Here is a 5,848-nt window from a genome sequence, read left to right as displayed (position 1 = left end):
TTATGCAAATCTGACAGTTCAAGCGCTAGCCAATCAAACCGCGTGCAAGCTGTGAGAGCCAGACCGCAGTTCATTTCCTCATATTCCAAACGAGAAATTACGGTAGCAAATCACCCGGTTCTTTACGACCAGAACTATTTACCGGGATACAAACCGGAGGAACCAGGCATGGAGGGAGGTGGCAGAGACAGTGGGTGAAACTGGTAGGTTTTCGCCTGTTTGGGGAGTTTATATATATATATTGCTCGCATAAAATCCCCGGGGTTTTTTGCTTTGTGTGCCGGGGGCGGGAGATTCATTGGTTGTTAGTCGTGCTCGCGAAAAACCCCCAAGCTCTCAGACACGCCCAGCTCCAAGATTTTCAAGATTTTTTCAAAGCTGCTTTGTGGACGTACTACCTCCCCAAAACGCCTCGTTGGTGAAACGTCACCATCCATTTGAGTTTTCCGGGTACTAGATTACGCAAACAGGTACCCGGAACTAAATGGACCAATCCAGAAGAGCTATGGCCACACCCAGCGGCGCTGGCCGCACCCTCTGCCAGCCTAACATGTACTGTTGGAAGCTCTGGTTCAGTTCACAATCGATCCAGTCATGCCAAAGCCAAGGACCTGTTTCCTGAAATGTGAGGGGAAACCATCGTTATTTTTCCTACCGACGGAAGAACCACGACGAAGTCAGTGGTTGACATTTCTGTTTAACACTGTTCCTTCAGAGGTTCGAAGAACGTTCCTGTGTGCGCGGCATTTCACAGACGAAAGCTTCACAAACATTGCCCAGTTTGATGCCGGATATGCACAACAATTGAAACTGAAGGACGATGCTATTCCTAGTTTGTTTGGACAGTTTGGAGCAGGGGAAGATTCGGGTACACAACCTGTAAGTTTGCATTGTTATTTGTGTATTTATCAAACAAGGTATCTACCACGACTGTTTAAATGTGTAAACTTGTTTCGGACTGCTAAGCCATTGACTGGGCTAACTAAGTTGCTAGCGTTTCCATATATCAATTCCAATGTCTGCAGATGGCCTTACATACATGTATCTCATAGCAGGAGAATGTCTGCATTCACACACGAAATACTCATAGACAGTATACTCCGGGTGATTTACCGTACGGTCAGTCGAGGAACGTAATTACATTATAGCTGGCGTTCCTAGGGTGTATGCTACCGAGCTAAACAACGGAGCTAGACATGAGTTTGCTCGGAAAAACATTTTTTTAGCAGACTACCCGTATAGGATTGCAATTGTAAACATGTTTTTGATCGCCTAATATGAACCACTATCTGTTGTTCATAGTATAGCATATTACACTGAACAACTAACAAACGTAGGTTAGCATTGTAATCAAGCTGGCAAGCTGACGAACATAAAACAACTACTACGTTTCAATAATATGTTGTGATTTGCACTTAATTTCGTTAGGAATGTCTCTCAGAAAGTGTTGCTTTTAGGAAATTGACTGTTTTCATCGGATAGAAAATTAATTGTATGAATGTTATGTGTATCTTTCTTAGAGTAGACCACAGCAGGACCCCGGTAAACACCACCGCTCCAGTACAGTCGGATGCCAAACAGACCGTACACAGACTGTTTCTGTGGGAACTCTACAGAGGGCTGAGACACGGTCTGGGGGAACACAGACAGTGGAATTGAAAGTGCCAGTTGCTACACAGTTGTCCTGGGGAACACTGAAGTCGGCACACGTGAGAAGCAAAGGTAGACTATAATACTGACTGCTTTATTTTATTTGTGATACATTACCTTAATTGTGCTTTTATTACATGTACAGCACTTTGACTCGACCAAAAAACGTTTTTAAATGTGCTCTATAAATACAACTTTAATTGATATTATTGTATATCACAGAAATACTGTTATGTGGACTTCAGGAAATACAGTGCTGTTTGTACTTTTTTCTAAATTGTTCATGAATTAATCTGTCTGATGTACACAAGTTGTTGGCCTTTTACAATGTATTAGTGTATTATATAATGTACAAAGTATTTATGCACTTTTCCCTTTTATTAACAGGCATCCAGGCCACAGTGTCTTTCAGAAATGTTGGCACTGAAACTTCAACCTACCCAGAATTCACCTTAGCATCTACACCAATAAAGGTCCCAGGATTGGGACCTAGCAAGAGACCTCGACTACAGTTGGAGGAGGAAGAAAGAGAGACTTCGACTGAATTTGAAGAGACTCTGGATTCGAGTTGCCACCCTGATGATACTCTAGTAGAATCTGACGTATCGTAGTTTGGTATATTTCGTACATTAGTATTACTGTTTTTCAGAGTTGACATCTAACATGTATTGTTCATTTTGTTACATTGTTACATTAGACTTCAGACACGATCCACGCACAGTGACGCAAAGTACATTGTGTTTGAAAGCTGCCTCGGACAGCTGTTTGAAAAATGTCCGGTGTGTAAGACAGACTGTGATGTCCAAAGACGAACAATGGGGACTTTTGTGGCGTTCACACAGCGTTGTCCAAACTGCAGTTACTTCAGACAATGGGAGAGCCAGCCCGTCATCGGAAGTACCCCGGTTGGCAACTTACAATTATCTGCTGCTACGTACTTCACTGGTGCTTCCTTCTTCCAACTACAAAAGGTATTTTACCATCTAACATCCATAGCATATGAAAAATGACAGAAGTGGACTTTTTCAAAAACGTTTCCTGTTTTTCTTTTTATTCATAGATATGCAGAGCCATGCAGCTGGAGATCTTCCAGTATGAGACCTTCCAGTATGAGAACTTCAGGAGCCTGCTATTATCCACAAGTGGACAGCTGATCAGCTGCGGATTTTCCAGCAACTACACCACCAGGGGGGAAAGGTCACAGTTGCAGGAGATATTAGAGCAGACTCTCCAGGTAAGCAGAAATAGACAGGACAGTCTAGTGCCAGAGTTTCTGGTGTATATTACAATTCATCAAACTTATCCATTGAAATTCTGTTGAAAAGCCTTGAAACCTCCTGTATTATATTTTCTTCAGGGCACTCAGCCAAGTTCGGGAGCTACACTCTAATGCACCTGGGAAGCAACACCATTGTGGACTTCCAGCTTGTTCAGGTGTGATTCTCTTTCTGGGTGTTAGGCTTTTAGCTGCTGGCTGTTGATGCATGCTTCAGTTTATTAATGCCCTATTTCTTATTCACCAACAGAGCAATGAAGTAGGTGGTAGTTACCACATGGAAAAGGAGGGACTGAAAAGATGCCTAGATCATCGTCAAACGATTTGGCGGTTGAGTACATTGTGACTGACCGTCATCCACAGATCCAGAAGTTTCTGAGGGAACGCAACTTTGAAAAAGGTAATTATCCCTATGTGTTGTAATGGGAGAATACCAAATCAGGGACACTGTCCTTTGTTTTACTATTAAATTTATCCTGAGCTTCTAATCAGCAGCAGACATGACATCATGTCTGGATACATACATGAATGATATCTCCCTACAATTTGTCCCTCTAATCTGGTCTTTCCTCTGTTATTATAAACTGTCTGCCAGACCACTTGATCACAGCACCTTTTGTTATTGTAAATTACATTTCACTCACTAATCTTAGGATACTGTGAGTACTCTTTAGAATGTGAATGTACAGGGATGTGTATATGACTATGTATGGGGGTTTCCTGGCTATTAAATGTTTTCAGACAGAAGGGTGACGCCCTGACCATTGTCAGGCAGTTATCATATGGATGTTATGGTTGTAATTAACATGCTGTGCTTACCCTTCTGTTTGCCCCCCACCCTTCTTTCCACCACACCCTTGAATATTGTCCATCACAGCACATCATTTACACACTATGGCTTGAATATTCACATGTGTCTTCTTTTTATCAGGTTTGTCCAAGAAACTTGTGAAACTTTCACAGAACAAGGACTGCAAGTTGTTGAAGAGGTGGCTGCACAGCACTGGAGTGCGACGAGCACAACCTCGGGGCCGGAGAAGGTGGCAAGGTGGACGTCAGTGGTCAACCACCTACAAAACATTCACGTGCACGACGACCCCCTATTCCCCAAGTTTGAGCATCCTGAAAGAGGCACAACAGATGCAAATAAATGGCTAAAACATGGTAAGTTCAATATTTATAAAGCAATTGCAAATAACAAGTGAAAAATTGAAAATCACTTCCTTCATAAGATCAACAATATTGAATGTAAATATAACATTGCAGTTATGGCAAATTATTGTTGTAATGTTCTAATGGGCTGGTGATGTTTTTTGTAATTTTACTCAAGATTCAATAACACTCCACAAAGTTGAGAAAATACTCAACAACAAGAGTTCTCAAAGAGCCATCACTACCAGACCTCGTCCCTGGAGTCCTTCCACAGCTTGATTCTGCGTTTTGCCCCCAAAAATGTGGTTTTCCCCTTCATGGGAATGTTGTGCAGGTAATACCCTGTATAATGTATTCTGTAGCATCTTATAACAGTCACTGTTTAGTGGCATGAGGGTTTTATTCTGTCATAACACAAACCCATTTTATTTTGCTATTCTATAGGTTGTGTCTAGCAGCCATGCATCACAATGAGAATGCTGACCGTGAGCAAGCCACAACAGCTGCAGGACTACCTGAGTACAGATTGGCCTATCCAAAAGCAAGGAGGGGAGAATGTACCGCAAAGCCTGTAAAGAAGGACCCTACATACAGTAAGTTGTCAAATATATATATTTTTTTATTACAAACATACATTTTTATAGCGCAAAGTAAAAATGAACCGGGATGACTGGAACAGACGATGGAGGGCTCATCTGAGGACGACCTAGAGAGATAGCCACACTGAATTATATGTACAATAAAAGAAAAATGAATAAGTGAATACAAATAATAAATTATTATATGAATGTTATATTTTTCAGTGTACGTGGGTGAGCTGATGAGGCTGGTTTTCTTTGAGGACCCAACACCGTTTGTTGAGGAGATGAAGAAAATCAACATCCCAAAGGACGGCACTTGGCCTCAGCTAGGGCTTTCACCCTGCCTGCGCACGTTCCTGGTCTCGGTGCAGAGTGATATGTCGTCCGCCAAAGGGTCCCTTTCAAAATTAAATACATATCGCGAATGTAAAGTCTATACAATCCTTCTACTTTATTACATAGATGTAGTGTCACTGTTCACACAGCGACTGATGGGTTTTGAAACGTTGACAACAGATAAATCCACGTGCACACCTTTGACGCGTGTCATTACGTGGATGACTCGCACCTCTTTGGAGACAACCGTCCTTTAATCTTTCCACTCGCTATGTTGTTTGTGTTATGTGGTAATGTAATATATGTGGTATGTATGAACAGTTCAGTTATCTGATACGGGAAAATAAACTAAGATATCATTAAATTACAAATAAACACTTGGAACGGTATCAACCTAAATTAACGATTTGCAAAATACAATGTTTATAGAATAGCAAGGAATCCAAAATTGTGCTTACGTCCGTTCAGGGGCGTGGATAACACACGTATACCAAACCTGGTGGAGCTGATCTCGGTTTGACGGGAGTTAGGCATGTGAGGACGTCTTGGAGCTGTTATAAAGGCAAAAGCTAATACCCTGGTAACTCCGCTTCTTGCTTTCTTCTCATTCAATAAAAATTGGACATTTTTTGACGATGACATAAACTACTTTTTAGTTTAAGTACCAAAACGATACTTACTTACTTACTGTACGAGTCCCTCGTTTTATTCCGATAGTTCATTCAGGGTGTTTTGAAATAAAAATTTATGTTTTAATGTACACATTTGATTTATAATGTATGTATGTGTGACATATTCTATCTACCTGGAAATAATAGGGACACCTTTAAAGGTCACACTGTGTCTGTGTATA

At 41.3% G+C, this 5,848-nt stretch overlaps 1 pseudogene; it reads left to right on the top strand.

Moving 5' to 3' along the window:
* The first annotated feature begins 2,465 nt into the window (after window positions 1–2,465).
* On the top strand, window positions 2,466–5,515 carry LOC104950438 (uncharacterized; annotated as a pseudogene).
* The last annotated feature ends 333 nt before the right edge of the window (window positions 5,516–5,848 follow it).

Source organism: Notothenia coriiceps, unplaced genomic scaffold, assembly GCF_000735185.1.
Source record: "Notothenia coriiceps isolate Sejong01 unplaced genomic scaffold, NC01 NC01_scaffold00000339, whole genome shotgun sequence".
Classification (NCBI taxonomy): domain Eukaryota; kingdom Metazoa; phylum Chordata; class Actinopteri; order Perciformes; family Nototheniidae; genus Notothenia; species Notothenia coriiceps.
This window is presented reverse-complemented; position numbering and strand designations above follow the sequence as displayed.